The 25,825-nt window shown below is 42.3% G+C and overlaps 1 pseudogene; it reads left to right on the top strand.

Moving 5' to 3' along the window:
* LOC109372931 (proliferating cell nuclear antigen pseudogene) overlaps positions 1 to 19,513 on the top strand; it is a 58,483-nt pseudogene extending 38,970 nt beyond the window's left edge.
* Positions 19,514 to 25,825: the final 6,312 nt, after the last annotated feature.

Here is a 25,825-nt window from a genome sequence, read left to right as displayed (position 1 = left end):
GGAGGGGGCATTCATGTGACAACCTACCACTGCCTGGGAAAACCCATTGGAATAGACCTGATCCTGCTTCTTTCTGACCCCCCAACACTTGTGATCCTCCAATGCTGGTAACAGGCAGAAGTCAGTTTTGCCCAAGGGGCTATACAGAAGAGGCTCTTGGTAATGATGTTTTCCTGAGTCTTCTGTCACTGCCATTGGGTAGTTATTTTGATTAACAAAGAGAGACATTTCCATGGCATTTGCCCAGGGTTGCCTCAAGCACAAGCAGCCTGGGCCAACAACTTGCTACAAAGTCTGTCTCACCAAAGAAGTTCTTCATGCGTCCTAGAACAGAGCTTGTCAAGTTTTCATGATAACATTCGAAGTACCATGCTCAGCGCTTATTAGTTCATTTCACTACACACACACAGCTTTGCAGAACAGCAATTATTCAGCCCATTGTGTAGATTGGTAACCTGAGGCTCAAAGTACAGCAACTTGACCAAAGTCATCAGGCGAATGATTCCAAAGCATGTGTCTCTCTCCAAAGCCTGTGTGAGACTGCATACCTCTTTGTCTTTGAATTTCCACCCAAACCCCAGGAATGCTAGATGTTCTAGCCCATGGCCCTGCCAGCATTTGGAACAGATGTCCAGGGTACTGCAGCACTGAAAATGTTGGCTTTGGAGTGTGATTGCTAGGGTTTGAATAGATTGCCTCTATCTTGGGCAGTTTTTTAATCTGTAGAATGGGATAATAATAGTCCTGCCTCAGAGCATTGTTTAAGCCTTCAATAAGTTAGATGACAGAAAGTGCTTAGAAAAGAGTGCTGGAAATTCAGGAGCACTCAATAAATATTTAGGACTATGATTATTATAGTCTGGGTTTCCTCTTATCCCCTCAAGGGCAGATGAATAGAATCTTATCCCAGGACATATCTGGCATGGCAAGATCAACAGCAAAAAAATTGATGCAGAACAGCAGTGTGCATGAAGGTAATATTGAAAATAGTTCCTGTCTGGTACAGGACAGGCAGTGACCATTCTGAATAGACCTGAAGGTTAACAACCAGCATATCAACCCTACTGACAGACTGAACATGAGCCTTCACACCATGGACCTGAGTTGAGGCTGGGGAGAAAACCTGGGGGGTCAGAGCTGGCTAGAAAAACTGGGAAAGGGCTTCCTAAAGGCTTCTGAAGCTCAAAACCAGATCTAGTGTGGGGAGGAAAGACTGGGAGCAAGGCCCCAGCCCTGAGGGTAAATGTCCTGAGGAGAAACCATTGCCAAGGAAAGAAAGGAGGCCTCAGAAGAAGACAGGATCTGCTAACCTGACCAGAATGTGGGTAGGTCTGGGACTGGGAACATGGCTGGAACCACATCAAATGGGATGAGCCCCGAAGGAATGTGGATCATTTATCCCGGCTGGCTTTGGTCTGGTTTATCTCTTGAGCCTGTCTGCTTACAGACAGAGTTAGCGGTTGGTGATGGAGGGATGGAGAGGAGTGGGTTGGGTTGGGAAGCCACAGAAGAAACAGGCCTGTGAGACTTAGCTCTTCCCTCTGAGAAGCCACCGGGGACTGTGGGCCCTGCCTCGGGTGGGCACCCCAGTGGTCCAGCTTAACCAGGACAGGGTGTACCATGTCCCTCTCTTCCTCCTCCATGTTAACAAGCCTGATCTCCCCCAGTGAAAGCACACCATGAGTAGTAACGAGAGCAGGAACTTCAACAGTGCATCTCCAGGATTCATCTTGTCCACATCCACATCCACATCCACACCACTCTGACCCATTCTCCTCCTTCCCTCTACACTTCAACCACCAGCAATCACCAGGTCCTACTTCAGTGATGACCTTTTTCAGAGGGCAGGACTCTGGACACTGCCCTGTCCCCCAGCCCAGTCTCTCACATTAGATCAGATAGCGCTGGAGACACTCCAGCGCCTCAGCGGGCTCCACCTTCCCAGGCCAACAGAGCCGGCCAGCTTTTTGCTAGGAGGGTAACCCACTGTCCATTTGGAATGAGGTTGAGTGAAAGCCCCCTAATCAGGCAGAATCACCTCAACAGTTCCTGGGTCCAGGCCGCCTATCTCCTGCACCCCTCCTCTTTGGTCTTATGATTGACAGTTCAGTGGATTTGAGTGGAGAATGGAGTTTTTCAAAGAGAAAAAGACATGAGAATGGACCTTGACATTTCTCCCTGGATGTGTTTAGGAAAAGCTGCTCTGCTGTTGCAGATGCTGATGATTAAGGACTGGGAGGGACAGGAGTGCTTGAAGATCACTTGTCCACCACCTCCTTCAGGGCAGCACAGCCAGAAAGCTGGCCCCTAGCAAACACAGGGGGGCCAGCCTGTCATCCTCTACAGTGCAGTGAAACTCACAGACCTGAGTTCCATGCCCAAGCAGGTTGGCCTTGAGCACATTACTTAGCTCTGGGCCTGTTTCTTTGCCAGCAAAACAAATTCAAATGCCATCCCCCCACTCAAAGATCCGAAGAGGATTAAATAAAATAACCTAGATAAAGTTTACTTCCTGCAGTTGAGGCCCAATATAGCTTCACTCCAGTCCTCTGTCCTCCCTTCCCATCCCTAGGACAGTGGTAACAAATTCTTTCCTTCCCCTCCTAGAAGGTGCAGTGGAGCCAGAATTTTAAGCAGCATCTCAGGCTCATGCTGGCCAGCATTTCACTGCCCGGGCTATTTCTGGCTCCACAGAGGCTCCACACCCTCCCTTCTGCTCCTTCACGTTGTTTAGCATACTTTTCAACTCCATCCAGGCATTTAACAGTGTCCATGAGTGCGTCTTACCTCCCTAACCCTCCTAAATCCCAAACTGAAAAGAACTGTCATTTTTCATTCTCCCTGACCACCTCTGGATGTACAAGTCACTTGGCACCAAGAGAAATAATGAATTTTCTCCGATTTTGCTGAGGTTACACACCATGGGCCATTAAAATGATACTCATTTTAAAAATATACTTGACAGTCTGGAAGATATATCTGAGATATCAGAAAACTGAGCCCATTATGTGTAACTTAAAATATATTTGTAGCAATATATTTCTAAACCATGCAATATACCTTGTGAATTTATGTTGCATACATGGCACTTAAATATTTGTGTCATTTGCCCTCTGTGGATCCAAAGTTTCTAGATGGTTTCCCTGTTTAAACTTTCCCTTCTTATTATTGGGCCCCTAGCCAGCCATAGTAGGGGGGAACAAAAAAACATGAATGTAGAGTTCAAGGTCAGTTAGTTGTTGATTTCATACCAAATAGCACCACAGGAGCCCAGAGAGTATGAAGAGAGGGAAAGTGCTTCTGTTTGCCAGGCACACTCACATGCACATGGCCAATGATTATGTGCATCAGGCAGGTGCTAATTTCCCCATTTTAAAGACAAGAAAACAGGCTGGAGCAGTGAAGTCACTTGCTCACATTCATGCAGCGAGTAGGGGACAGAGGTATGATTACAGCACTGGCCAGCCAGATGCCCAAAATGCACAGTTGCTCACAGTGCCTCACTGCCTTCAAAGAAGAGACTAGGGTCTGAAGGCCATTGTCTGGTAGGGAAAATGGTGATAGTGGGATAGGACTCAAACCTGAGACACAAGAGGACATGAAGACTCCTCGGCAGGACTTCTGGTGCCAGAAACCATGTTGGCTGGAACAGAGATAAAACTCAGAGACTGGAACAGAGTTGAGATTCAGAGAGTATGCAAGAGGAAAAGAACACTGTAGCTAAATAGGAAATGCAAACTTCTTCATGTGGCATGCAAAGTCTACCCAATCTGGCCCCATTTCCTGTCCTACCTCCTCTCTCCTTTGCATCCATTATGTCCAGACATGTCTTCCATTCCCCAGAAATGCTTTGTCAAATCCCACAGCTGACCCTTCCCCAGTATCATTTCTGCCTCTTACTGGCCTCTTCTACTTGTTCTCTTATGGGTCCAGCCCATCATCCTCGCTCCTCCTCCAGGTCTTTGATAACCTTCCACTCACAGTCCTGAGAGCTTTCCTACTAAGGTGGCATCTACACCATGTTCCTTCCATCAGCACTTTAACTTCCACATGTCGCTGTGTCATAGCCCTGAGGTCCCACTCCCTTACCCCAAGACCAGGCCCAGAGCATGTGCTCAGTTAACACCTATCAGGTGAAATCAGTGACCATCTGGAAACCAACTGACTCTTCTTCTCATTTTGGGTTTTTTGTGTGTTCCCAATTACTCAGAGCTATTCTCCAGGGGTATCCAGAGAATGCAGACTTTTAAGAAAGATCTTTCTTCTCTGGGTAGTATATCCGACTTGTTTCTTCCCTGGATGCTGCAAAGACAGAGACTCTATTATAACAAATGACTGGAATCCAAGGCTAATGTAAATGGAGAGACAGAAGAGATGGAAGGCAGTGGGCAAACTTTTTGGAGGCCCAATGTGTTTCTGTTGTTCCATGGTCATTCCCCAGCCCAGTGGGGGCTGCCTCATCCTGCAGAAAAGGGACCCAACCATAAGTCCCCATGCCTTGAGCCAGCCGCATCCTCACCAATGTCCACTCTGTTTTTGCTTGCTATGTATTGAAACTTACTGTATTAATCCAGCCTCCTCTTCCTTATAGACCCATGCTGTTGATGTTGCAGGATGCCCATGTGCTCCCCTGGCAACCTGATCTGTAATACAGTGAACTCTCCCTTGTTGCAGATCTGGAGAGTATGTCATAGGACATAGAGGGCATAGGGAAGTGTAGCTGTGATGAGTTCACGTTCAAGCTCACTGAGACTCTTGGTGGAACAAAGAAGGGACTCAGACATTTTTAACAAGTTGAATCAGGCTTGATGTCCTGCATTTACCACTAGAATGTAAGCTCCATGAGGGCAGGGACTTCAGTGGTTTTCACAGTTCTATAAAGTGTGATCACAAAATATGGTGAATGTTTCAATTTTAAAAAATGTATTACAGTAAAAGACACATTGCCATTAATCCTCCTCAAAATACTCCCCCTCGTTTAACACAGTTATCCATCATTCTTGCCACTTTCTGAAGCAGTTCTGGAAGTCCTCCTTCGTGAGTGTCTTGAGTTGCTCTATTGTGGCTGCCTCATTGTCCTGAATCATTTTGACTTTGGGGAAGAGCCAGAAGTCACATGGGGCCAGATCTGGTGAATAAGGTAGATGAGAACACACCATAATGTTTTATTGGATAGAAATTGCCATATAGCAGAAGCAATGTGTGACTCGGAGCACTGTCATGATGGATGATGAAGTAAAGGCACTCATGAAAGAGGACTTCCAGAACTGCTTCAGAAAGTGGCAAGAACGATGGGATAAGTGTGTTCAAAGCAAGGGGGAGGATTCTGAGGGGGGTTAATGGCAATGTGTCTTTTACTGTAATATATATATTTTTTAATTTAAATGTCCACCATATATTTTTATCACACCACATATGTCTCTGGTGCAATGAACAGTACATATCAGGAATTCAATAAATACTCCAAATGAATGAATGAATGAATGAATGAATGAATGAATTGCTTTTAGGGGAGATTTTTAATTTGAGCTAAAAGAGGAGAGACAGGAGTGTCCAGTGGCCTTTCTGTGAATGGAGAAAGAGTTCAAGGCTTAACACACAATGGCACCTTTCTTGATGATCTGGGCTCATGCCCTGTGGGTGAAAGTATTTGGGATCAAATACTTAAGAAATTGAATTCCAAGAATAAGAAGGCTGGGGGGACTCCAGGGACAAGCAACACTGCTTCAGGACTAGGGTGATAAGGTTGAGCACAGCCCACGGAGAAGGCCGTCTCCTACTTCTGTGTCAGAGCAGGGACAAGATACTGTCAGAATGGCAGATCAGCTCTGATCTAGCCAGCCTGCTTGCCCAAGGGGCACTTTCTCCCTGATGGAGGCCCCACTGCAGGTACAGTCATGAGATACTTACATTAAGTGGCAGAAAATGCCCCCAGAGTTTTCAGAAATCCTTAAGAAACTTACTACCCAGCTCAGGAGAGGCAGGAGAGACAATTCTTGGGCTCCCAGAAATAATTGGGGAAGCTGACTCATTAAGGAAGTCCTGTAGTCACAAAGTGCACGAATCCTGGAGGCAGAGCCAAAGGGGGAGAGAGCAACCTGTGAGCAGAGGCCTGGGCCTGGTCAACTTGCTCAGGCACAAAGTTGGGCTAGAGCAGTGGTTCTCAACCTGTGGGTCGCGACCCCTTTGGGGGTCGAACGACCCTTTCACAGGGGTCGCCTAAGACCATCGGAAAACAAAAAGATACTTACATTACGATTCATAACAGTAGCAAAATTACAGTTAAAGAGTAGCAACGAAAATAATTTTATGGTTGGGGATCACCACATGAGGAACTGTATTAAGGGGTCGAGGCATTAGGAAGGTTGAGAATCGCTGGTCTAGAGGGAGCTGTACTGGCACCACTTGGTGCTCATGAGCACTCTCCCATTGTTTACAAGAGTTCTTCCATTTACAGGATGTGGCCAGAATCATGGCTGCGTCGTCCTTTCCCAGCAGCTGTATTATAAGCATTTTGCCCACCAATAAGCCAGGCAGATAGTATTACAGAGAGAATGTGTACCTAATGGCATGAGCTGAACAGATATCAACAAGTGAGCCCTGGGTCAGGCCTTTTGGAGTTGGACTTCCCAGTGTCTCTCCCAGTGGATGTTTTTGGGTCTACTCCCACCTGGTCCCTGATTGAAGAAGAAGGTGCATCAATAGCTGCAGGCCCCTGATAGGGAGATTTCTGGAATTAAGCTGGCAATCTAAGATCAAGTTATGCCTTTTCTGGTGCCTGGACAACTGTGACTCCCAATAGCCTTCTCTCCACCTCCCCTATATTGGCTCAGCATTCCTGTTCACCACCAGGACTGAAGTCCAGACCAGACACCAGCTGACCCAGTGAGGGCCAGAATATCAGCTCAGGAAAAATGGATAGGCATCGTCACTGAGTGAGTGCTGGGTACCTGACACAGTAAAGCATCACCTCCTCTAATCACCACAACCTTACAAGCTATCAATAATTGAACCCATTTTACAGATGAGATGAGTAAAGCCCAGTGGACTCCTTGAGTTTACCCAAGGTCCACACTAGGGACTTTGGAGTTGAAATGAGATTGAGCTCCTTCTCTGACTTTAGAGCCTTGCTGTTCACACAACACCTTTCTGCATCTTCCATAATTCCAGTCTTGGGCTGGGAGCTGCTAAGAATACCAGGCAGCTTTAGACAGAACAGAACCACCTCCGTTTTGCCTCTGTCTTCTTCCTGCATGGTATTAGGACCTCTGCTGCTACGTTCTTTTGTCCCTGAACCTCCCCACGTCAACACAGTACCTTTAATTTTATTCCTCCATTGGTCATATTCCCAGTCATAGTCACTAGACCATGCTCTCTGTTCCAGGAAGCAATACAGCTAAATCCATATCGGGGCCTTGGTTCAAGGCACCGGTCCTGATTCCCTCACGTTCCCCAACTTGAGACATTCCCTGCTCTTGTCTCCAGGAGCAGTGGGCCTCTATTAGCCCAAGGCCATGTTCTCCCAGACTGTCTCCTCCCCAATGGCAGGCTCAAGCCACTCCTTCAAATTCAATTATTAGATAAGATAACTTGCTTACAACATCAATCTGCTACTCTCCCTCTCAAATTCCAGATCTTCCAAATATAACATTAAGTTCAAACGCAAAGCTGAGCATTTCCTGAAGATCCCAATACTACATTATCATCATCATCATCATCATTTAATCTTAACACTGTAAAATTGTCATTATATAGGAACAAATTGTAAGTAGCCTGCCACAGGTGGCCTGCCACTTACTATTGACCGATGACTTTGTGGCAGGCACCCTTCTAGGAGCTGGGGGATACAACAGTGAACAAGACAGACAGTCCTGCCCTTTTGGAACTTGGATTCCAGGGAAGTGCCTCACACAGGCTGCCCCAGCTGGACCTGGAGAAAAGAGGATAGCAGTGCGCAAATTCTGCTAAGCATTAGGGTGATGCCAGGGAGGTAAGGGCACATCTGGGGCCATGGGCCAGAGCAGGTGGGCCAGGAACCTAAGGAGTATGGAGCCTCTGAAGCTGTGGAAGCCTCAGGGGGCACACAATGGCTCCCCACTGTCAGAAATGGCTCTGCCAGCACCCACCTCCGCACTTAAAAGCACCTCTCATCTCAAAGGATTTCCTGCTGCTTTGTCCTTAAAGTACACTCTGCTGCCATTGTTGTTTATAAAAGATGGAAAGTCAAGCTAAATGTCCAGAACTGGTACTCAGAAAGCTTTCAGGGCTTCAGAGCAACACAATTCACAATTGTCGAACCTTGGGGAAATGCTTACTGTTTGGGCAGTCACTCCACTCAGCTGAGGCTTCAGGAAAATGTGCTGTTCTGACCCAGAGAGTACCATTTTACAACCAAAAAGGAGAGGAAGTACACATGGACAGGGGGACTTGACAGATCCCACAATTCCCAGAGTTAGGTGGGTTTTTTCCTATGGGGACTCAAACCCACAGGATTTATGCTCCCAGAGCTGAGCCCAAGGGCTGACCCCATCCATCCTGTGTCATCGTTCCAGTCCAAACCCCACGTGCAACAGCCTGAGACTATTTCTTCCCTTGACAAAGCTGGAGTCACAGTTGAGCCCAGGAATGGGGTCAGGGGTTTGGGGAGGACCCTGTAACAGCTCCAGAGAAAGAAGTCAAGTTGATGACAGCAGGGCCTTAGAAACAGCCAGAGGGCTGTCAGCCTTGAGAAGTACAAGCCATAACTGCAAGAACAGAAGCAAGACACACAAAAGGGAGGTGTGGAACAATAAACCATGAAGGACAAAGCTGTGAGGCCATCAGGAGTTACTGAAGAGCCTGTCAGCAAGAGTGAAATGCTCAAAGCTGTCTTCCCAGGGGCTCCTCGCTGGTGACCATATTACTGCCCATGACGTTCATGTTCTCTGTGCATGAGCACTGGGAAGAGCAGACCGCTGAACCCTGGGACTCGTAAATAGGGTTTCAGGAAGGGTTGCAGCAGAGCATTTGGGAGGTCTAGTTAGTGCACTAAGGTTGCATGCCAATCATTTGAAGATTCTAAATACACATTTTTGCATTGATCTCCCTTAAGTGTCATTTCAAGAGATTACGCCCATATAAATACAAGACTGCTGATATTATGTCTAACCAGGCTCTTACCCGCCCACATGGTACGAATCAGCCCTACAAGATTTGCCTTGGCTGGACCCCTGTTTACTCAAAAAAACAGGGGATGATGACCTGGATAATTGCAAGATTAACTGCAAGAGGTGGTGTTGAATTTGCAAAAATTGGGCCTCACCCAGCACCTTTCAGTCCTTTCATTTCCATGGGGCGAGAAAAGGAACCAGAGCTATTTCTTGAATGATTCAAAATCCTGAGTAAGTCTAAGAGGCCACGAGACTGACAAGTTATATCTCCACCTTTCCTCCACAGTCACCCACGAAAAAGAAATCAGGCCCATGGGAAGTGAACAGCAGTGTATCGGGTGGCACAATGGTCCAGATGTGGTTTTCTAAAGATCTTGTTTGTTCTTAGACTGGTCCCCAAACACAGAGACCAAAGAGAGGGGCAGATCACCCCAGTTTGGTAAGTGGCAGGTTAAATAAGTAAGGGAAGTTTCTTACAAGGCTTGTCTTCTGCATAATTAAGACAAGTAGATGTCCACATTCTCCCACCAGAATCTTCAAAGTTTACAGAAAGGGCTTAACTGGGTTCAGTCATATACAGAGTCCAGGTGGCCTCAACAACACTTTATTCTCTCCAGGCTAAGTCCTTGGAAACAGCTCCCACTGTGGGAACGATGGGCAAGATATACATGCCAAGCACAGGGTCGGGATGAGGAGCCTCTGATGGCCTGGATTCAGCTTCGGTCAACCAGCAGTCATATCTTCTCTATCACCTCCTCCAACAAACCTAAATAAAACTGCTGAAGCTTGATGCTTTGGAAAGAGAATGTTTCTCCAAGACCCAATGAACCAATTGAAGGGCAATCGGCTAAATTTTGAGAAGGGTGGAGAAAAACAGAGTCTAGACAAAACTAAATCTAAATACTCTGGAGGAAAGAAACTTTAACAGAAAAAAGAAAGAAAGAAAACACAAGTGTGCTCAACCAAATTGATAACATTTGATTGCTTAAACTGGCTGATATCCACACAGCTATTCATTGCATCACTTTATATTACTTTGTGAATAAGCAAAATATTAAAAAAATAACAATTTAAAAGAGAGAAAGAAATGGGAAATGGAAAAAAAAGGAAGAAATAAATAAAAGCAAAGTTACTAGGAAAATATCACTGGTTAGAAGTTTTAAATCACATAGCTACATGCTCTTAGTCAAAATAGAATCCATACCCCACAGATAAGGCCAGAATTCTCATTAAACCTGCTCTTTTTTTCAAGATTTTTATTAAAATATAGCTAACATACAATATTATATTAATTGCAGATGTGCATCATAGTTATTCAACAGTACCTACCTAGCATTATACACAGTTATTACTACATTACTGATTATATTCCCTATGCTAAAGAAGTGATCACCACGGTAAGCCCAGCAACCATCTGACACTGTACCATACTATCACAAAATTATTGATTTTTCCCTCCCTTTTAAAATTTATCAATTAAAGTTGACATTCAATATTATTTTATATTCATTTCAGGTGTACAGCATAGTGGTTAGACATTTATATAATTTAGAAAATGATCACCTGACTAGTACTCCCTGACACTACACATAGTTATTATGATATTATTGATTATATTCCCTATACTTTACACCTGCATGACTGTTTTGTAACTACCAATTTGCAATTCTTAATCCCTTCAACTTTTTCATCCTGACCCCAACCCTCTCCTATCTATCACCCCAATAGATCTAGTACCCATCTGACACCATACATAGTTATTACAATATTATTGACTAGATACATTGCACTATACCCTACAACCCCATGACTACTGTGTAACAACCAATTTGTACTTCTTAATTGCTTCCCCTTTACACCCACCCCCAAACTGCCCCCCATGTGGCAACCATCAAAACGTTATCTGTATCTATGTGTTTGTTTCTGTTTCATTTGTTTATTTTGTGCTTTAGATTCAACATATAAGTGAAATCATATGACATTTGTCTTTTGCTGTCTGACTTATTACACTCAGCACAATACCCTCTATGTCCATCCATGTTGTCAGAGATGGCAAGATTTCCTTCTATTTATGGCTGAGTAATATTCCATTGTATATATGTACCACTTCTTTATCCATTCATCCATTCAGGGACACCCAGGTTACCTTCATACCTTGGCTAATGTAAACAGTGCTGCAATGAACATATGGATGAGCATGTCCTCTTGAAGTAGTATTTTGGGTTTGTTTGGATAAATACCCAGAAGTGGGATTTCTAGGTCGTCTTTGTGTCTTGTAATGGTCTTTGTTTTAAAGTCTATTTTGTCTGGTATAAGTGTTGCTACCCAAGATTTTTGTTTTGTTTTGTTTGTTTCCACTTTCATGACATATTTTTTTCCATCCCCTTCCTTTCAGTCTGTGTCTTTCTATCTGAAGTGAGTCTCTTGTAGGCAGCATATGTAAGGCTCTTGTTTTATTATCCATTCAGCCACCCTATCTTTTGATTGGAGCATTTAATCCATTTACATTGAAAGTAATTGTTGATAGGTATATAGTTATTACCATTTTATTACCCCCCCTTTTTTTTTCATCTTAAAGAACTGCCTCTAAGATTCCTTGTAATACTGGTTTGGTGGAGATGAACTCCTTTAGCTTTTTCTTGTCTGGGAAGCTCATGATCTGTCCTATGATTGTACATGATAGCTTTGTTGTGTAGAGTGATCTTGGTTTTTAGGTTGTTACTTTTCATCACTTTGAATATTTCCTGCCAATCCCTTCTGGCCTGCAAAGTTTCTATTGAGAAATCAGCTGACAGTCTTATAGGGGCTCTTTTGTAGGTAACTAACTGCTTTTCTCCTCTTGTTTTTAAGATTTTCTCTTTGTCTTTAACAATTGGCACTTTAATTATGATGTGTCTTGGTGTGGACCTCTTTGGGTTCATCTTATTTGGGACTCTCTGTTCTTCTTGGGCTTGCGTATCTATTTCCTTTGCCAGGTTAGGGAAGTTTTCTGTCATTATTTCTTCAAATAGGTTTTCAATTCCTTGCTCTCTCTCTTCTCCTTCTGGTACCCCAATGATGAGAATGTTGGTACACTTGATGTCCCAGAGGCCCCTTAAACTTTGTTCTGTTTTTTGGGTTCTGTTTTCTTTTTACTGTCCTGATTGGATGTTTTCTGCTACCTTATCTTCTACATCTACATCTTTGCCTCATCTAATCTACTGTTGGTTCCCTGTAATATGTTTTTCATTTCAGTTATTGTATTCTTTATTTCTGACTGGTTCTTTTTCATGTTTTCTATCTCCATTTTTGTGCTTCCTATCTCTTTGTTTAAGTTTTCCTTGAGATCACTGAACATCCTTATAACCAGTGTTTGGAACTCTGCATCTGGTAGATTGCTTGTCTCCATTTTGTTTATTTCTTTTTCTGGAGTTTTGTTCTGTCCTTTTATTTGGGACATGTTTTTCTGTCCCATTTTGGCTGCCTCCCTGTGTTTAGTTCTATGTACTAGGTAGGGCTGGTATGTCTCCTGGTCTTATGTAGTAGGTGTGCTGTGGGACTCAGTGGTGCAGTCTTCCTGGTCACTTGAGCCACACACTCCAGGTGTGTCCCTTGTGTGGGTTGTGTGTGCCCTCCTCCTGTAGTTGAACCTTGGTTGCTATTTGTACATCAATGGGAGGGATTGACCCTCAGGCTCATTGGTTGTGAGAACTGGCTGTAACTACAAAGGAGAAGTTGTGGTGCAGGAGCTGAACCTACAGAGCAGGTTCTTCCTCAGCAGGGCTCTGGTGCTTGCTTAATCCATTCCATTGCTGTGTCATTCTTAGAGGCAGTTGGATGATGCTCCAGTTTGTTTTGCAGCCCCAGGACCACCTTGGAGGGGATCTGCTGCAAGTCAAGTTCAGCCACAACCTGTGCCCCACCCTGGGCCACCTGGCAGGAGCCACAAAAGTACTGCAGATGTCTGCCACCCATGCCATGCTTTGAAGTGCCTCCAGAGGCCAAGACTCAAACCAAGGCCAGCTGCTGCTAGTGCTGGACTTACAGCTGCTCAGCCAGAGGTACAGGACACACTCAAGCCAGATGCCATTTGTCTGGGTTCTGAGAAGTTTTGAGAGACCCTAGGAAAATCTGCAATGTGAGCTAAGGCAGGCAGGTTGTATGAAAAGACCACTGGAAGCAGCTTGGGTGTGCCTGAAATTTGGGCAAAGTGGAGGTCTCAAATCACAAGGACATGTTGAATGAACTGTGTTAGCCAGCTAGAAGGAGACTCACATATGGCATCCACCTGTGTCTGCATGCCAGGAAGGAGAAGGGCTCAACAAAGAAACAATGGCCTCCACCAGCTTCTCCATCCAGGAGAAAGCTGCCCCTCAGCCCCTGTCCCCTGCCAGACAGTTCAGTTCCCCACCATATGTCTCTGCTGCCTCTCCAACTGCTGTCCCACTGCTCACACTCAGAGCCAGTGATTCCATCAGTGAGTAAGTCCTTGAGAGGTCCCTTTAAAAGGAATGGCTGGGATTCCAGCTGCTCTTCATCTCACTCAGTCATAATCTCTGCTGGTTTTCACAACCAGAAATTATGGGGACTTCTCTGCCCAGCACTGGAAATCTGGGCAGGTGGGGTTGGGACATTTTACTCCTCTGGGGGGATCTTTACAGCCAAGATATGCCTCTCAATTTTTAATGGTCACATGCTGGTGTGGGACCAGCTCGTTCTGTATCTCTGTCTCTCCTACCAGTCTCAAGGGTGGCTTCTTCTGCATGTCCTTAGTTGTAGGGCTTCGGTTCAGCATGATTTTGGGCGATTCTCAATGATGATTGTTTTGTAGTTTAGTTTAGTTGTAATTTTGATGTGATTGTGAGAGAAGGTAAGCAAGATGACTTACTCCGTCATGTTCACCAGAACTCCCCAAACCTGCTCTTGTATCGTGAATATCTTCTTGCTTGTTTAGTTGAAACCTAATTCACTTACCATACAATTCACCTATTTTAAAGTGTAGAATTCAATAGATTTTAGTATTTTCACAGAGTTGAGTGGACATAACCACAATTTAATTTTAGAGCAAAAGGGCCAAAGAACCCCCAAAGAATCCTATGCCCATTAGCAGGCATACCCCATTTCTGACCCTTCCCATCAGGCCCAAGCAAACAATAATCTACTTTCTATCTTTATAGATTTGTCCATTCTGAGCATTTTGTATAAATGGAATTATATAAGATATGATGTGGTCATAAGTGATGGGCATCTTTCACTTGAAATAATCATGGTTAATCCATTGCCTAACTCTAGATCACAAAGATCCTATGTTTATCTAAAAGTTTTGTAGTTTTAGCTCTTACATTTAGGTCTATGATCCATTTTTTAGTTGTTTTGTATATGGTCATGATTTAGGGGTTCAACTCTATTCTTTTTAATGTGAATATCAAGTTATTGAAAAGACTACTCCATGTTGAATTGTCTTGTCACTTTTGACAGACATCAATTTGACTATAAATGTTAAGGATATATTTCTGGACTCTTAATTCCATTCCATTGATCTATATACCTGTCCTTATGTCAGTACCACATTGTTTGACTACAGTAGTTTTTTAGAGAGTGGCAAAGTCAGAAAATTTGTGTACTCCATGTTCTTTTTTGAACATTGTTTTTGCTATTCTGAGTTTCTTGCACTTTCATGTGAATTTTAGGATCAGCTTGTCAAGTTTTGCAACCAATAAAAAGGCAGCTAGAATTTCAATAGGCATCATATCAAATCTATAGTTTAACATGAGAGAGTTGCTATTTTAACAGTATTAAACCTCTGATTCATGAATGTGAGATATCTATCCTTTTGTTTTAGCCTTCTTTAATTTCCTTCAACAATATTTTGAAGTTTTCAGTGTACAAGTATTGCACTTATTTTGTTAAATGTATCCCTGAGTATCCTTAACATATAGTATGTACTAAGTAATATTATTCTTTTTTCTGTTATTGTAAATAAAATTGTTTCCTTAATTTTATTTTCAGATTGTTTACAGCTATTGTATAGAAATACTACTGAGTTTGTATATTGATCTTGATCCTGCAACCTTGGCTTTGGCTTTTTGGCTTTGGCTGATTTGGCTTTGGCTTTGACAGTGTGATTGTCATATGTCTAGGTTTGGGTCTCCTTGTGTTTAACTTAGAGTTGGTTGAACTTCTTGGATGTGTAGACTAATGTTTTTCATCAAATGTGGAGAGCTTTGGGCTATTCTCCAATTATTCTTTCTGCCTCTTTCTCTGCCCCCTCTCCTTCTGTTGCTACGATTATGTATATGTTGGTGTGATTTATGGTGACTCATCAGCCTCTAAAGATCTGTTCATTTATCTTCATTCTTCTTTCTTTCTGTTCTGCAGACTTAATTGACCTATATTCATATTTGCTGATTTTTTCTTCTGCCTGCTCAAATCTGCAGTTGAGCCTCTCTAGTGGTTTGTAATTTCAATTATTGTACTTTCCAACTCCAGAATTTCAATTTAGCTCTTTTTTATAATTTCCATCTCTTTATTGATTCTCTCTATTTCGTGAAACATAATGCTCATAATTCCCTTTAATTCTTTAGACATGGTTTCCTTTAATTCTTTGAACATACTTATAATAGCTGATGTAAAGTGTTTGCCTAGTAAGTTCAACATCTGGGTCCCCTCAGGGATAGTTTACATTGCTTGTTTTTTTCCTATGTATGGACCATATTTTTCTGTTTTTTGCACATCTCATAATATTTTGTTGAAATCTAGACATTTCAGATAAAGTAATATGGCAACTCTGGAATTCTGATCCACCCCACTCTCCCAGGCTTTGCTCTTGTTGCTGTATTTTGTTGTTGTTGTTGTGTTGTTGTTGTTGTTGTTGTTTCTTTGTTTAGTGACTTTCCTGGACATTTCCTATGGTGTAAAGTCACTAAAATCTCTGCTTGAGTAGCTTGGTGGTCAGCTAATGATTGACAGATGTTTTCTTAAATGCCTCAAGGCAATAATTCTTGGCCCTTGCCAAGGAGCTCTGTGCATGTTGGGGCACGCCTGCAGCACTCCGGTGATTTCAGCTCTGGCTGAGTGGGCGTTTTGTACTTGTGCAGAGCCTCAAGTCAGCCAGAGTTCAGGCATTAGGGCCACTTCAGGTATTTTTTTTTTTTTAGTCACTGTGCATACCCTACCCATGATTGTGGCTTTCTACATCCCCAGAAACATGTCAGAGCTTTTTAAAATCCTCTATGGACATCTCATTTTGCAAACTTTCCTTTTAGGTTTATTGGACTAGTTCCTTGTTTGCCCCAAATAGTATCTCTACCTCAGGCAGCTGCGATATTAAAATATTGGTGCTGATTGTTTGTGACAAATGCCCTAGAGATACATTTTTGTTTCCCACTGAGTGAGCTCTAAATCGAGTGAAATGATGACAATACTGTAAATGAGTATTTTACAGGGAACTAGCAAACAGGTCAAATAGTAACAGTTCTCTGGGGATCGGGCTTTTGGAGAAGCTCCAACTCAGTCTGCCCCTTTCAGTGGCTATTAATGCTGCTGGTTTTTGCTGCTCCTATGGTCATAAAGCCTCTGGTTTTCAAGGTTACTGTGGACCTGGGAGAAAGGGGTTGGAAATAGGGCAAGGTAAAATATCACAGAGCTCAGGGTTCTTACTAAGAATCAGTCATTTTTCTTTTTTCTTTTTTTTTTTAAATATTTTTATTGGGGAATTGGGGGGATGGGAACAGTGCTGGGGAATTGGGGGAAGGGGAACAGACAAGTTGCTGTCATTTTGTTCTTCAGTCCAGTTGTGGAGGATGTTGCTTCACTGGCCCAAGTTGGCCCAATCATTGCGCTCTTCCCGGGTGAGGCACATCAGTCGCCAGCTTCTGGACGGCCGCTCACTGCGGCTGCTGGCCGCTCACGCTGGCTGCTGGCTACATACGGTAGCCCATGGCAACCCACTGCCACAGGGGCTGCAGCCTACGCCATTGCCGGCGACTCACGGGCAGCCCAGCTCCAGGTTAAGCTGTTGTCCAGCATCTTAGCTGTGGAGACCAGTGTCACTGGCCCTCATATGTGGGATCCGAACCGGGGCCCTCTGGCGTCCCAAACCAGTTCTTAACCATCGCGCCACTCGGCTGGCCCCAGTCATTTTTCTTAAATAAACATTCCTTAAATCTTTCTAGCCTTTGGCTAATTTACAAGTTCTGTGAAAGTTGATTTCCACAATTTTTGCTAGTGTTTTTGCTGCTTTTATAGAGGAGTGGACTTGTACATGTTCCTAGTCCACCATTCTAGAAGTTCTGGCTCCTCTTCTTTCAGGATCTTATCACAGTTGAACTTTACATCTGTCTGTGCTGTTGCTTTATGAATGTGTGTCTCTGCCACTGATCACTAAGTTTCATGAAGATAATACTTACATTTTTGTTATATTTTATCCTTCTTAGATTCTATCACAGTGACACACTTTAGGCACTCAGTAATTATTTGTTAAATCAATAAAATATCTTTAGTGCAGGCTAGTGAATATACATAATCTCCACAGAATGGTATGATAAATAATTGTTCGCTAACCTCAGGGGAGCCCTCAACTCTACTGAGCTGGGCTTTTTATACATCTCAGGGAATGCATATTCACATTGTCCTGAAAACTCTGACTTTCTCTCTCCCTCACCCTCTTTGCTGATGATCTTGCCTTATTCTTCATAGAAAAGATCAGGCCAAAACTCCCTTGACTTTCTAACTCCAAAATCTACTAATACCCACATTGGTTTCCAAATCCTCCTTTTTCCCTCCTGTTACAATGGAAAGACAATCCTTCTTCCTGACAAATATTAATCCCTATGTAGGCACTGTATGCAACCCTTCCTGCTCCCTCAACTACCCCATCCCAATTGTTCCCTCCCTCCTCACCTGCATTTTCACCTGTTTCAGCTCTATTGAATTGTTTGAACTGCAGTAAGACATATTTTGTCTCTAGCTTTTTTTCAATATACACAGTTTGGACCTCACATCCTCCTTCCAGCTAATACCTCATGTCTATTTCCAAACCAAACTTCTTCAAAGGTTGGGCTACAAGCTCTAGTTCCATATCCTTACTTTCTACTTAGCACTTAACCCATTTTTCTGTGTTCTATGTCCACCAGGCAGCTAACATGGCCCTGATATTTTCATGTCATTCTTTCAACATGTAATTATTGAGCACCCAATATCAATGCTAAACACTATTCTTGGAACAAAATATGTAGCACAAACTATAAGGTAAATCAGACAAGCAAGGTCTTTGGGCATCTTCTTCATAGCTTTCATTGAAATTGTCCTCCCATCAGCATCAGACAAAGTTGGCCACCAACTCCTTGCTTCTTTCCTTGATTTCCCAGGGAACTTTATTCCTGTCTCTCCAGCTGCTCTTTTTCAGTCTCTTTTGTGGAATTCTTCTCATAGTTCCAGTCTTTATTATTGAGTATTAAAAATACATACAAGTACATTGAGATGATCTTCCTTGGTCTCAGGCTCTCATTGCTGTGTTTGCCCACTTGCTCTCATCCTGTGAAGCCTAAGCCAGGTACACCTCCCTCCTTCCCTTAGCCTGTAGCCACATCATCATGACACAGCCAATGCCTGGTCCAGGGCTCCATCTTGAAGGAGGTCCTGGAGGCGCTTAAGGACCTCATAGGTGAGGCCTGCTGGGACATCAGCTTCAGCAGCATAACCTGCAGAGCATAGACTCGTCCCATGTCTCCTGAGTGCAGCTCACCCTACGCTCCAAGGGCTTCCACATGTACCACTGTACTGTTGCTACCACAACCTGGCTATGGCCATGAACCTCACCAGCATGTCCAAAACACTAAAGTATTCTGGCAACCAAGATATCATTACACTAAAGGTTGAAGATAATGCAGACACCTTGGCACTAGTACTTGAAGCTCTCAATCAAGAAAAGGTTTCAGATGATGAAATGAAGTTAATGGATTTAGATGTTGAACAACCTGTGATTCCAGAGCAAAAAAGAGTTTGCCTGTGTAATTAAGATGCCTTCTGGTGAACTTGCACATATATGCCGAGATCTCAGTCATAGTGGAGACATAGTTGTAATTTCCAGTGCAAAGGACAGAGTGAAAATCTCTACAGATGGAGAACTTGGAAATATTAAGTTGTGACAAACAAGTAATGTCGATAAAGAAGAGGAAACTGTTACCATAGAGACAAATGAGCCAGTTCAGCTAACTTTTGCCCTGAGATATCTGAATTTCTTTACAAAAGTGACTCCCCTCTCTCCTACAGTAACACTCAGTATGTCTGCAGATGTACCCCTTGTTGTAGAGTATAAAATTGCTGACTTGGGATATTTAAAGTACTATCTGGCTCCCAAGATAGAGGATGGAGAAGGATCTTAGGTAGTCTTAAAATCCAAGAAAATAAAACCAAGCTCTTTGAGAACTGCTTCTGAGATTCTAGCATATCCTTACATCCTTTCAGTCAACAAATTTGTACCTCTGAGTACACACAAGGGGTAATTAAACAATACAATGAATGTTTAAATTTTTAAAAATTATTACATTAAAAAACACATTGCCATTAACCCCCCCCCCCAAAAAAAAATACTCCCTCTCACTTTGAATGCACTTATCCCATTATTTTTGCCACTTTCTGAAGCAGTTCTGGAAGTCCTCTTTGGTGAGTGTCTTTAGTTGCCCTGTCATGGCTACCTCGATGCCCTGAATCAATTCAAAATGTTTTCCTTTCATGGTCATTTTCATTTTGACTTTGGGGAAGAGCCAGAAGTTGCACAGTGCCAGTTCCAGTAGATAAGGTGGACGAGGACACAACGTAATGTTTTTACTAGACCGAAATTGCCATACCAGAAGCGATGTGTGACAAGGAGCATTGTCATGATGAAGGATGAAATAAAGGCACTCATGAAAGAGGACTTCCAGAACTGCTTCAGAAAGTGTCAATAATGATGGGATAAATGTGTTCGAAATGAAGGGGAGTATTTCAAAGGTGATTAATGCAATACATCTTTTACTGTAATAAGTTTTTTTATTTAAACATTCATCATATTTTTCAATCACACCTGATATGTAGTTAATGTTTTCTATAAATAACCAAATGTTTTGGTCCATTCTCTACAATTTTTTTAAAGGATGGAGTCTCTAGTCAAATCATGTTAACCTAGAACTACTCTGGCTTACATAGAAATACTCCTTATGGTTTTTATAACAGAGTTTTGACTACAAATGCATTTTAAGAATTGTTTTTAATGGAAATAAAAGGTATTTGAATTTCAAACCAGATAGATAGATATAAATATAGATTTTATATATATATATATATATATATATATATATATATATATATATATATAATAGTATACAGAGGGAGACAGAGGGGTGAAATTCATGTAACACAAAATTAATCATTTAGTTTCAGTCTTTAAATGTTACATTTCCTTTCAACTTCTCTACTCCCTCCATAGAGGATCTCATCTGCTCCCTTAATTTAAAGGCCTTCTATTTACACTTGCATCTTGAAACTCTCATCATGTCCAGACACCAATAAACAGCCAGCTCCACTTGGTTTTTTCACAGGGATTTCAAACACAGCATTTTCCCCTAAAGCCTGCTTCTCCTCCAGTATCTCCATGGCACCAATATCCACACAACTTATCTAGTAGAAAACTTTATAGATATTCTTGACACTTCCCTTTTCCTCACAATTCATGTCAATTCCACAAACCAAATAACTCTCAAATTCAGTCATGTCTCTATTTCTACCAGTGACACTCTGAACTCTCACCCTGCAACATGATCCCAATTGCTCTCCTCACATCCAGTGTCATCACCCTCGTCAAATCCACTCTCCACACGGCAAAATGAACTGTATCCTGCCTAACCACGTCAGCCCTCCAATATAAGCTTTCTTAACTTCTTCAACTTTTTTATTCATTTTTTACTATCTAAATTAATTATTTCATGATTAGTTTTAATTCTCTCTTTCCCCAGTAAAATCTAAGCTCTATGAGAACAGAAAGAGTATTGGCCTTATTCTTGGTTGTTTGCCCAATATCTAATAAAATTTCTTAAATAGAGAAAGTGCTTAATAAATACTTGCGCAAAGTTGTTGAGCAAATACATTGTCTTCTTAAGCCTATTTAACAACTCAGCAAATAACACCAATCACAAGTAGCCGGTTATGGGAGTAAAAGCCATGAATGCCAATGTTGAGACAATTTTCTCCCTCCTCACTTTCTTCTAAGCCATCATCAAGGTTTCCACATTCTACCTGAAAAAAATTATAACTACAATCTAAGTACAGCTGACCCATCCCTACATTCATCACTAGACTCCTGCCCCGACTCCCAAAATAGTTAACTCACTTCTCTAGCCACTCTCCACACCATCCTCTATTCAACAACCAAATGTATTATTGCCCCCTTCCAGCTCATCGATATTTCCCCACTACTCCTAGAAGAAAGTCCAAAATGCTCAGGAGGCCCATGAGATTCAGCCTCTCCAGCCTCGTTTGGTGAGCCTTCTCTGCACACTGCATGTGCCGCTTCCTCATGGCCTTCACAATCATCAGAACCCTCCCACATACGGGCAATTCTGCGCAAGTGTTGCTCTTTGGACACCTTTGCCCGCCCATTTCCTGCTCTTCCTTCATACCATCACCGAAGTGTCGCTTCCTCTGGGAGACCTTTCTCATCCTTCCCAGGCCAAGTCAATATGATTATCAGACACTTCTAAGACTTTGTAGTTTTCCTTTACAGTATTTACCACAACAATTTTTAAAGAGTTATTTCTGCAATGTTTAACCTCTTTCTCTTGCCCTAAGATGGAATCCTTGTCCACTTAGGCACTACAGTGCAGTGTTTAGGAAAATGAGCATAAGAGCCAGACCTCTGAATTTGAACAACAGCTTTTTTGCTTACTGGCAATTGACCTTCACCAATGTATTCAAATTCTCTCGGTCTAGTTTTCTCATGTACTTTGCCCATAGTGTCATGTGTGTTTAAGGATGTATCTAAAGCTACTAGGATATGACTAATATTGATAGTCTAAATGTTCAAAATATTAGAAATTATTATTTTTTTGGTAACAGGAAATACAGAGGATATAACTTCAGCATATAGTAGTCACTCATTAAATACAGTGAATGGCGTAAAAAAGAATAAATCTCAAGTTTTGGTAGAATGATATCCATGAGATAGGACAAATACAGCAACAACAAAGCAATTTAGAATGTGTATGTATGTAAAATCCATGGGGGAAAAATACATAAATGACATATATGAAGAAAACTACAACTGGTAATGAGGGACATAGAGACTTGAATAAATAGAGAAACATGTTACATTAGCTGATTCCGTGTCATATAGATATCAATTGATAGGATAGAAAAAAATGTCTACAGGCAGCTACATGAATTGGGTGGTGGGATAATATCATATGCATAGATTACTTTTTATGGGAGATGATTACAGAAGTCTTCACAAGGTGGTAACTTTTGTAGAGTGTGATGAATTGTAGTGGCTAGAACTGGGACAGAACAGTATTTTGGAATAAAAGCACAGAGAGATCAGAAGTGCAGAACAAGAGCTCTGAATTGGAAATGTCTTTAAAGGTCATTAATCAGCCGGTGAGTAATAGAAAACCTAAATACAAGTGGCTTAAACACATTGGATATTTACTCTTGTACATCACAAGAAACCTCACAGAAAGAAGTCCCAGCTAAACACTGCTATGGCTGTGAAAGTCTACCCTTCCACTCTCTTGGCTTTGCCTGCAGGTCTCAGGATGGTTGCAGTCCTTTCAAACATCAACTTCTACCAATACCATGCAAAGTGGAAAGAAAGGGACTTTTTTTTTCAAAGTACTCTATTTATCAGACAGAAAAATCTTCCCCACAAGCTCACCAATAAACTACCACTTATGTCTCATTGCTCAGAACTAGTCACATGCTGTTCTAATTTCTGTTGCTACATAATCAACCACCTTAAAACACAGTGACATAAAACAACAATCATTTTATTTTACTCTCATATTCTATGGATCAGGAAATGTGACAGGGCATCGTTCCATGATATATGGCGCCTCAGCTTGGAAGACAATTGATAGATGATTCGAAAAGCCGGGGGCTCACTTGGAAGCTTCTTCACTCCCATATATGATATTTTGCCTGAAAAGACTCAAAGCATGGGCTCAGCTAGGAATGTTGACTGGCACGCCCACATGTATCCCCTCCATGTGACAAGCTTTCTCACAACATGGTGGAGGAATTCCAGGAAGGAGTATTCAGAAAAAAATGTTAACAAGAGAATTGAATAAATGCTACATTGTCTTTTACCATCTACCCTCAGAAGTCACAGTGTCACTGCCTCCACATTCTACTTGTTGAACTGGTCACAACTCCCCAGATACAAGGGGAGGGAACACAAACACTACCACTCAATGGGAGGCATGTCAAGGAACTTGAACTCAGTTTTTAAATCAATTCTTAAACCAATTATGAAAGGTGGGCCAACAACTGAACAAAATAGTGGTCCTATATCAAGGAAGAAGGGAGGATGGCTGTTGATTTTGCAATAAAGATGATCTGCTCCGGTATTTTAATCCATCCTCTGCAGAACCGAAGAAAACTCAAGGCATCAACCCATTTTACAAATACGACTACTTAAATGGCCAACCAGCCTTTGATGACAGGGAGTTCCCTCCCTTCCTAAAATATCCATTTGGACAGCTGCTTTACAAAAGCAGTACTTATCCCAAGCAAAATATTTTGCCTCATGTTAGGCCACTTTGGTCTGGGCTGAGGATAGGAAATGGGTAAATGTAGGTCTGTGAGATAAAATGATGGGCTGCTTGATCAATGTCATTATATGTCAAAGGGTGTGGACTTTCAAGAATTGTGGCTTGGTAAATTGTAGAATCCTTTGTCTCTGCCAAACCCTCATTTTCCAGTGACCCAATACATTTTAAATAAATCGGTCTGCGTTTTATTCACTTTCCATCAGCACTGCACTTATGACGTGGCCTTTGAAAAGGCCATCAGTCCCTCCAGAAGCCCTCTCAGAGCTAGGGACTGTCAGATTTCATAGCACTCTCTGGAGGAGGCAGAGGAGACATGCCAGGTGCAGGCTTCACTCCTTAATTTTCCTTCTAAGTGCTTCCTCGGGCATTTGAAGATATAGAAGTAAGAGCAAGGTCGTCACCTGGGTGTCCTGCAGATAGCTCTTATTGAACACATCTCAAGTGGAATTCATTATCCCCATCACTGAAACTTGCTCAGACTCCTGTGCTTGCAGTCTGTCAGTGGCATCTCCTTCTAGCTGGTAGCCAAGCCAGAAATTCTGGAGTGGTCCTTATGTTGTCCTTCCCTGCTAACATTTAACTCTTCACTAAATCCTGTCCAGACTGTCTCAGCAATGCTTCCTTTCCATCCCCAGAATTACTGGTTGGCTCAGGGCATCGTTGTCTCTTTTGGGGGCTCTTGCTGCCTGGCTTTCTGCCTGGCTTCCCTCCCCCAGGGCCAGCCTCCCCACCCTGTTGTCAAAGGAGTCCAAAGCCATCACTTCCCCACGAGCGTCTGCCACTCCGCTGAGCCTACATGATTGAGCCCCAACTCTTAGCTTTATACACAGATCCTTCTTATATGGTCCAGTCTCAACCTATTTCTCCAGTCTCATCTCCTGACATTCCCAACTCATGGCCATTTGTCACTATTTGTCAAATATGACAGATTTCTAAGTCTTGCCTTTACATAAAGCCTAAAAATACACATTACCTCTACTTTGCACAAGGCTACATATTTACAGATATAAATTAAACATCACCTGCTTTGTTTTTACATAATGTTTTATAATGATATTCAGAATTTATTAAGCACATACTATAGGCCAGCTTATGTGCTAAGCATCATATGTGAATATCCCATTTAATATTTATATCAACCCTGTGAGGTACGAAGATGAGGAACCAAGACTTGGAAAGGATCACTTGCTCAAGATCACACAGCCAGAATCCCAAAGCCTGTTCATAACCACTGTGAACCCCACTGAAGGTGAATCCGGGGAGCCCTTCCTGGTGAGTTCTGCCATAGATGTCTACACCTCTGCTACATGACCCAGCAACTAGTAAAATACACCTGTTTAATTTTGTTTGGATACTGATTCAAACAAACCAACTGGTCAAAAAGTATGCATTTATAAGACAATCAAGAGAATTTGAATGTTAATTAGATAGTTGATACCAAGGAATTATTGTTAATTATTAGCACTACAGTTATGTTTCTAAAAATTGTCATTTAGAGATAACAAGGCTATTTAGAGATGAAATGATATAAAGTCAAGATAAGCTTGAGGAGACATTATGTGAGATTAGACAGGTAACACCTTCTGACATTATGTTGATAGCTATCAAAATAGCAGCATCATTCTATTATTTACTTCTGTGTGTGTTTGAAATTCTTTATAATGAAAATATTCTGTAGAATCCCTCAAACAAATGTGTTTGTATGTTTATCCCTCCACTTTGGGGTTGATAGAGAGCAGAAGCCATTTGAGACATGTCCAGCTGTGAATCTGTACCAGTAACTGGCACAGAGTAAGAACTCAGCTCATGTTCTTAAATGATGAGACAGCATTACAGATGGGCCCCCAGGGAGAGCTGGAGCCAGCTGATAGAGTGGGACCAGCTGTTTCCATCCCA

Source organism: Hipposideros armiger, unplaced genomic scaffold (assembly GCF_001890085.2).
Source record: "Hipposideros armiger isolate ML-2016 unplaced genomic scaffold, ASM189008v1 scaffold_678, whole genome shotgun sequence".
NCBI lineage: Eukaryota > Metazoa > Chordata > Mammalia > Chiroptera > Hipposideridae > Hipposideros > Hipposideros armiger.
This window is presented reverse-complemented; position numbering and strand designations above follow the sequence as displayed.